We start from the raw sequence: 9,401 nt of genomic DNA, 5'->3' as shown, positions 1-9,401 counted from the left end.
ATAAAGGAAAACATTTCATTGAGGTGGTAGCTTCCAGTTCCAAGGTTTAGTTCGTTATCCTCAGGGCAGGGAGTATGGTGGCTTGCAGGCAGACAGGGTGCTAGAGAATTCTACATCTTGACCCAAAGGCAACAGGAAGTAAACTGATTCACTGAGCAAAGCTTGAGCATAGGAGACCTCAAAGCCCGCCCCCCACAGTGACACACTTCTTCCAACAAGGCCATGCCTACCCCAACAAGGCCACACCTCCCAATAGCGCCACTTTCAAGTCACAGAAGGTGTTTGCTTCCTTTCTTGTTTCAACTGTACCTTTACATTACACAAGTTCCCGCTTGGCTGCCAGTGTTTGTTTATCAAACACCGATGACTATTAATGAATCTAAAAAAAAAATTCAGCCATACTACTAATAACATCATCTACCAATCTAGGTGCTTTGTAATTGTTTGCCACACTACTAATTACCACAACTTACTGATGTGTGCCGGGTTTACCCACTGCACCAAGCTGCTCCTCCACCTCACTCTATTTAACCTTATGATACGGGTGCTAACATCAGCCTTCAAATTGTGCAGATATTCCCGGAAATGGCAAAGCATTAAGGCGTTGGTGCCTTTTGTCTTCTGAGATCAGCTTCTCATTGAGAGTAGTGACATGTTGGCATGAATATGAGGAATGAAGATTAAGGGCAGATTCTACTGGATAGCAGTTTTGCTGGAGCAAATGCCCGAGCGTCGTTCCCTATTCTCAAGTTGCTTTTTTGCAGACCATACCCTGGCTTTCATTTGTAGTTCCCAGTTCGTCACGAGGCCCTAGCTATGTTCTAGGAAAAGCAGAAGACACATCTGTAGAAAGCAATCAGACACACACACACACACACACACACACACACACACACACACTTCATCTTCTTGGACAGGTTCCACATTGAAAGGTGAATCGTGTGCCCTGCTGAGCCAGCCTGATCTTTGAAAGTTTCTCTTATTACCCCAATAGGGCAATGTGGGGTAGAAGGGAGCCTGTCTCAGGGCAAAAGTTAAGGAGAGCAAAGGAACTCAGTAATTAAAAAAAGGCATCGTGAGGAAGGATTTTGAATTTGTATTTATTCTTGAGAGTTTGTTTGAACGCGCCTGCTCATACGTATGGGAATCGTGTTCATGCCCGATACCTGCTGAGGCCAAAAGGCAGAATCCGATTCCTTGGAACTGGAGTTACAGACAGCTGTGAGCCGCCTAGTGCAGGCGTTGAACAACAGATGTTGAGCCATCTCTCCGTCCCTATTCCATGTTTCCACAGCAAGGGAATTATGGACATTGTTCCCTTTTAAAGGCTGGGAGAGCCTTCGCCAACACTTCTCGCTCAGGAGAGGTGCTCAGGATTTCAATACAGGCACCTTGGCTCCAAAGACCGTGTCTACGACACCAAGACAAGTCTCCGAGAAAAGAACTCAAAAAACATCACTCCTAAATTATAAATAATAAGAGGGGGCGGGCAAGTCTGGGGAAAGGTGGGGGACAATGAACACCTTCACCCCCCGGCAGCCGAGACTAAGCACCGTCCAGAATGCCGTCCTGGACCATGGCGGTTAGCTCTCTCCGAGCCCTGCTTCCTGTCAAGTGGAAAGGTTGATTCAGCCAGCCGAGTCTGCGGCTTCTTTAAGCTCCACGTCGTCGCAATGCTTTATTCTGTGAGTCCTGGTCACTGCGCCTTTCTCTGGCGCTTTGGTAGGCTTCCGGAGTGTTCCTCTTCCTTCTGCCCTCAGCCCCTCTGTGTTTGTCCTCTGCGCTCCCACCCCAAGCCAGCTCCTGGGTGATCTCATCCATTCTCTGGGCTTCTACGTTCACCTCCCCGTGGCTGCCGCCCAAGTCTTTATTTAAGCCTTGTCCTCCCTCTCCAGGTGCAGACCTGCATTCCCAGCTGTCTGCCCCCCCCCTGCTCTGGAAGCTGGATGTCCACACTCAACTCCATCACCTCCCACCATCGTTCCTCACCCAGGGCCCATCCTGCCTACCCCCGATTTCTCTCTCGTCCCACTCATGCGGGCAACTGCAGAGACCTGAGGCCCATCAGCCCCTTGTCTCTTTCTGCCTGGCTTCCTCGCGTCTGCCACAGGCCGGTTACCGGGATGGACTGTCTGGCACAGACCTAGCTTCCCCACCCAAGAATCCCTGCTGGCTTCCGGATGCCTGTGTGGCGTTTCCACGTTTCCAGTCATCTCTTCCGTCTCCCAGCTCCACCCATCCCATACGCCCTGTTTTCTGAATACAGAGTTTTCTTGCCGTTCGGACACTGTCCCCTTGGCTTACTGTCCTCCCCTTCTGCCTGCGCCCGTCTTTAAAGATCCAATTCAGACACCCCTTTCCTTACCCACTCTCCTCAAACTTCCAAGGCAGAGGTCTCCTTCCCCTCTGGCAAACATGTGTAGAACGTCGTATGCGTCTGCAGGACTTAGGCCACCCCTCAGCGTCGTGTATGATACACATTCACTTTTTAACCCTCCCATGTTAGGGCCTCATCTTCCAAAGGGATCGCAGATTTCATCCCTGCAATCCTGTCTCTACCTCCCCAAGGAAAGCCAAGCACTTACACGAATCTATTTTAATCTTAATTCCTGCAAAAATAAAGTAATTGACCTGTACTTCTGAATGAATGCGTTCCTGAAGTTGAGGATCCTTCCTCTCTCAGAGGTGGCTTTCTTTCAGGGACAGCGTGCCCACTCAGCCCAGAGCCCATACCAGCGGCCTCAGAGCATCTCACTTCCCGCTCCTGAGGAATCCAAAGCCCTCCTTCCTTCCAAGAACCTGTTGGCGCTCCTGGGTAACAACTTTCCGTCTTCCCTTTCCCCTAGGCACGATTCAGGTGTCTCTTACAAGGGAGTATTACTCAGATTAAGCAACCATTTCAGACCCTCAGCTCATAAGGAAAGGGATTCTTTTTTAAAAGAAGCGTAACATTTCTATTAACATACAACATATTTTCATCATATTTGCCTCTTATCTCCTCCCAGATCCACCCCATTTTCCTTACCTCCCCCCCCCCCACAAACTTCATGTCTTATTCTCCTTATGACCCATAGAGTCCAATTTCTGCTACCCATATACTCCTGGATAGGGGCATAGCCTATCTACCAGACACCACACATTTAAAGAAAACCGACTCTCCCTTCCCTCAGGGGCCACCGACTACCCATAGCTGCTCACTTAGGGTTAGGGGCTCCTGCAGCCCTGTCCCCTCCATACCAGAACATTGACCGACTTGATCTCGTTCAGCCTTGTGAATAACACAGGACCCTTGAGGCTGAGTGCAGCCACCCTGTCACATCTCTATCCTACTCGGGGTCTCTACCCCTCGAGGCAGAGTATGCTGTGAAAGCAATCCTAGCTGCTCTTAAGATGACTAGCTAAGAACGGTAGTGGTACTTAGAAATGATTAAGCTAACTTCCCATGCTGCACGCATAACTGGGCAAAGTCAAACGCCAGCAATGTGTTACACAGCTGAGCTAGAGGGTCTACTCGGGAAAGGTCATTTCTTCCTGTTCTAATAGCTGAGAGTCAGCTTTTAAAAAATGTACTTCCTGCTCGACTTTGTCCTTGGACAAACAACTGATTACGGGATTTTAATTTAATATTACAGCATATGTTGCCTCTCTGAATTTAAAAATCTATGACCTGCCTCTGAAATCTGTTCTGCAGAAGAACAGTCCCCCAAAAATAAGGTCATCGGCAGCAGTATTTATAACAGACTTGTAATGTCTGAAAAAAAAAAAAAAGAGAGAGAAACCGGAATCGATATACACAATTAATACTGCAGACAATTGTCAGAATGACAAACTTCCGCCATATATAAACGAACCTTGTTTCACACATAAATGTGCTTTGTGGCAAAGGCTCAAAAAAAAAATCTCTTTTCTTCAACGGTGAGCAGATTGAATGAAATAAAAAATGACTTGCCAGGACTCCAAGGTACAAATGGTACAGACTTCTAATTATTGATTGCTGACTGTGCTTACAGACATCAAACAATGCTTTTTTTTTTTTTTTTTTTTTTTTGCATCTGTATTAGTTCACTTCAAACTTCAATAGAGCCGAGATACATCTCAGGGAAATTGAAAATGTGTGGGCTCTTTGACTGGCCGTCATTCTTTTAGATTATTAGGGTCTGGGGTCCTTTATCTTAATGCTATCTACATAAAACAACACAAAGAAAACGAAATCTCATTAACTATTAACTTCAGTTTTTTCTTTCCCAGAACCTTGATTGTAGCTTGAAATGTACCCAGATGTTTAGTCAGAATGCAAGCTCATTTCTAAACTTATGTTGAAGTGCCTGCTTGGGTGGCATCCATAGGGCATGACATTCTTTGATGGAAATCCCAGAAGGGCACGGTCATCAGTCCTGAGGGACTCAGGATGCATTTATGTGTGCCGAGGCTTAGCTTCAGATTTAAGAGTGAGCCATTGGCTTTAATGGAGTCTGAGCACTTACAAGCAGGCTCACCCCTTCCAAATTACTGTTCAGCAGCATCTTCCCACAACTGAGGGCCACCACCAGCTTCAAAACTACATCCGTGGTCTTACACCCGAAATATTTTTCACTCTGACTTGGAAATGGAAAGCACATCCCTGTGTTAGAGAGATCTGTTAGTTGGATTCCTTTCAGTGGTTAGTGACATAAACCAAACTCAAACCAGAGCGAGCCAAAAAGATAATTTATTGTCTTAGATTATTGGAAAGTTCAAGTCAGGCTGGGAACAGGAGTTCAGGTGATGTCACTGGGAATCTGTCTGTTTCTCTCCATCTCTCGGCTGTACATCTTCTGTGATGGATCTGTTCCCAAGCTGTCTGAAAACACATGGATGGCCCCTGATGGCGAAGATGCAGGTCTGGGACCGCCCCCCCTTCTGCCCCCGCCAGGTGTATTCCCACAAAAGATTAACTGGTTAAAACATCCTTGCAACTGTTCGGTTTTTTTGTTTTTACTGATGCCTATGCTCAGACCCAAAGCAGTCTTTGTGACCCTGTCGTGCCCACAGGATGGTCACAGGTGCTACCTACCTGCTTTGGTGTCCTCTAGACTTATTCTCAATTTTGTTCCTCCATTAGCCAGGCTCATGAACCTTCATGGCTCTGCATTTAGGATGTCTTAAGGTAGCAGTCCATCTCTCTCTGTTTCTCGGGCTTGTCTCTCTCCACCCGCTACCCCCAACCAATCAAATTCAAAACTGAAGACTCATCGATCCAGGCTTGGCCCATCATAGTACCCAGTGAGATGGAATTTTCTGATGTGCCCGGGGCACGTCCAGTATCATGGGAACTGGGTCGCCTCTTGCTTAGCAGTGTGAGCACAATAGGGTTAAGGAAGCGTAGCCCAAAGTAGATGTTCTGCTACACACAAACAAGAAACAGGCATCACACAACCACAGAAACTCCATGGGAGATCGGGATTGGTCGATTCCTGCCATTTTCTGGGAGACCGAGCTAAGAGGCACAAAGCCAACCGAGGTCCATAGAATCTGAAACTCTTGCTGGGAACTAACAGGAAGGAAAAGCGGGTTTGTTTTCTTTTCATCCAGTGACACGAAGTTCCCCTTCGCCAAGGACTCATTACCACCATGGGGTTCGCTTGCTGGGGATGGAGAGCCACAGCCTGGGCAGTATTCTGGAAAGTGATCGGTTGGGGGCAGAGGTCATCAGTACGGGTTTCTCCTGGGATGGAATCTGACCTGAAATGGGGTGGGGAAGAAGTACCAGAAGAATAGCACTTCAGGCAGAGGAGACTGTGAAGAGGAGGGTTAGGAGGAGGAGGGAGAGGAGGAGTCAACACAACTGTCTAAGGCTCGCCAGCCAAGCTTCCAAGGCCAGCACAAGAGGGAGGATTGAAGCAATTATTGAGAGAATTATCTCAAACTTTCCTCTTCTCCTGGCTGTGGAAATTTGGCCTTCACTACATTTTTGTGAGAGAAGAGGATCTTGATTCCAGAGACCACACAAGGTTAAGTGATGGAAACTTTATTATTTATTTAGTTTTTGAGACAGGACAGAGAAAAACCACAGCACCTGAATTCAACTGGGAGAAAGCAGATTTTTATAAGAAAGGAAATAGAAAATGTTGTTTCTTCTCTTGACTTCTGTCCTTGCCTCACACGCAGAACACTTCCCTGTGCTGGCTCTCCCTGTTTCTTGAAATTTTATTTGAGCCGATCTATTGACCACGGACTGTAAGTGCAGATGCATTCAGTGCTTTGTGAGGGCTTCGTAAAAGCTTCTAGTAAGGCATGGGGATTATTCAAATTTTTATTTTTGGGGAATTTACTAATACCACATCGGAATCAAGCACAGTTCCAGGAATCGACTGTCTTGCCCTTTTTCCATTAAAGCCATCTCCCCAAATGTGTGCATAGATCCTTAGCATTCGACACTTCGTTTTCAGATCGACTAGCATCAAAAACTTTGCCTTGCAAGGGACGGAATCGTGAGCTTAAGTGAAAATAAGATTGCAGAAATCTGAAGCCCATCAAACTGTGCCACAAATGAACAGAAATTAGATGGGCCTCAGTTTGCGTTTCAGCACCATCGTTTACAAACGGTTCACTTCTGGGAATGTTCCTTCGTGTCCTTAACTCTCGGTTTTAAAATCAAGGGAGAGTCAGTGTAGGTTGTGGGCGTACGGGTGTGTTTGGTGTGCGTGCGTGCGTGTGTGTGTGTGTGAAAGGATTAACTAAAAACAGTGATGGACAGTGCCCAGCACATCATTATTACGTTGAATCCAAAAGGAAAACCCTCAGTGGTGGCGCCGGGCACACGAAGCAGACACTTTTCACAACCTGTCCGAGCTGCTGTAACTGCTCCTCTCTGCCACTGTGATAAACAGTTTGACCAGGGACAAGCTTCTATTCCAGCTTACGGTTTCACAGCCACAAAATCCACCGTGGTGCAGGGCTCACAGCAGGGCAGAAGGGGTAGGAGGCTGAGAGAGCGAGGGAAAGTATAGCGTGAAATCACCGTGGAGCCCAGGGCAGGGGCCACCATTGCCTGTTCAGGGTAGACTCCGCGGTCTCCCCTCCCCCTTTCCAGGCATTGGAGCCCAGGGCTCACATCTGATCTACAAGATGGAGGCCGGCTACACTGGACCTGCCAAGGGCTTTTGAAAGGCGGCCCTCCCAACAACGCCGCCCCTCTTAATCCCTCCTAAACAATCTACCCACTAGGAACCAAGCATTCAAGTAGCTGAGCCTGTGGGAGCCATTCTCAGTCAAACTACATCATTCCACTCCCAGGTGTCTCCCCATCCCACCCCCAACCCCCATCCTCTCCCCCCACCCCCATCCCCTTCCCCCACCCCCATCCCCTTCCCTCACCCCCCACTGCAAGAGCTGGACAAAATACAGGCCTTCCATTTATTGCGTTCTGAACAACAGGTACAGAAAAAGAGCAGTATTGAGCCAGAATAACAGACCATACCATAATTTCTACCGTCATGAAAATCGAGAGAATAGTATAAAACAAACAACCCCAAAACAACAACAACCAGAGATCCGTACTAGATATTAGAATCTGTTAGATCAAGCAAACAGGCCTAAACACAGTAAGCAAAAATCCATTCCTCTTACACACTTATTCCATAATTAAATGCTGATTTCTTGAGTCAAATGTGCCTATCTTTGTCTCTTCATACCCTGAGTTTTCATATAACTTTTTTCCCAATGATCAAAGAAACTGTATGCTTCTTAGATTAAGTGTGTGTGTGTGTGTGTGTGTGTGTGTGTGTGTGTGTATCAAAAGCAGGGACTTTTGAGCCTAAGACCAGCTTTGTTACTCTAAGACCAGCTTTGTCACTCTGTGCAACAAGGACTCAGTTTCTTGATCTATAAACAGGACACCCATACCCTGTCCCCCAGAGTGACCCTCGGTTTAGCAGAATGCTAACCTAGACCAGAATCACGCCTCCTTCAGTGCTCTTGGCTAGAGGACCAAGATCTCCTTAGCTGCCTAAACAGAAGCTAAAGTTAAAGCCACAAATTGTATTTTGCTGAACATTGGTGACACTAACATAGTTAAATACACTTCATAAGTGGAAAGGGCTTCTTGGCCTAATAAACTGGGGAACATCACATTAAATTAAAAGAGCCAGATGTCATTGCTGCTCCAACATTTCAGAACTTTTCACAAACCAGTGCACATCGCTCGTCTCCCAGAGTTGCTGAGATGATGGGATTCTCCTACCTGATTTCTGCATAACATTATCTTTGTGTTTTTCACAGAACGTACCGGGAAACCTTGAAGATGAATGAGGGTTCCTTAGGCCACAACCAGAAAAACACTTCTTTAAAGACATAATCCCTTAGGCTGACACACTCCCTCATGCCTTGTCTCGGGGAGGCTTCCTGGAATTCTGCATCCTCTACAGGAAGGTCTTGGGTTGTCTTCATTGTAATGAGTTAATTGTAGCTTGTCAGTGATTTCTAAGAGCACATTTCCTAAGCTCCGGAGACTTGAGGTAGGACATACACCAAACATGCAATGTTAAAACTAGACAAGAGTGTGAACTTTTTGGAGCCCTTCTTGCATAATTTAGAGATGATGAGAACTTTTTTTTCTGTATGGAATAAAAGGAAATTGTTAAGTGCAGAGCAAAAGTCGGGTCAGGCAGATCTATGGCTCTGGAGGGCGTGCTGATTGTGATTTGTGTTTTATGCTAGCTGAAGAGTTTGAGCTGCTTGCTAATGAGACCAAGCGCCGTTACATACATTACTGACATCTTTAGAAACTGCACATTCATTTGGAAATATCTTTATGCTACATTTGTTCAAAGTATTGTCTCTCTGTTGAAGGAATTCACCTGCACATTACATTTCCCTCGTAATATACTGCTGATCGCGGATTGCGTGAAGAACTATTTCTAGGTGTCTCTTTGTCTGAATTTGGAAGCCGTGCATTCTGAGTTCCATTTTCTCCTGAAAACGAGTTGTTGACAAATAAGACTGTCACAGTGATCACAGGACTGAATGGCTCTCCTGATTTCCTAATCCGTTGCTTGAATTGTAATGTCTCAAAATAAGTGCAGTCTCTCTAAAATATTTTGTCATCTCACACTGTTTGAAAGATAAACGGTCTTTAGCGCAATGGTTGCTGAAATTCGGTTGGAATGGAAGTCTTAACATCAGGTTCTATGCCTAAAAGGATACAGGGACGTCTGTGTTACAGGGGAGGCTTTTCTAACACAAAGTAGAATTCTGGAGTTGAGTCCTAAGTGAAAGAGAGAGATGGAAGAGGGGTTTCCAAGTTAAAGAGCAGGATCGTGCGTCTAGAAGAGTACAAGGGGAAAGGCGGTCTGTTAACGGGAACGCTTCCCTTTGGGTATTCTAGAAGTGGCTGAACACCCGCACCCACATTTTTAATTTCT

The sequence above is a fragment of the Phodopus roborovskii genome, unplaced genomic scaffold (genome assembly GCF_943737965.1).
Source record: "Phodopus roborovskii unplaced genomic scaffold, PHOROB, whole genome shotgun sequence".
Taxonomy (NCBI): Eukaryota; Metazoa; Chordata; class Mammalia; order Rodentia; family Cricetidae; genus Phodopus; species Phodopus roborovskii.
The sequence above is the reverse complement of the archived record's forward strand: the minus strand, read 5'-3'. Positions refer to the sequence as shown.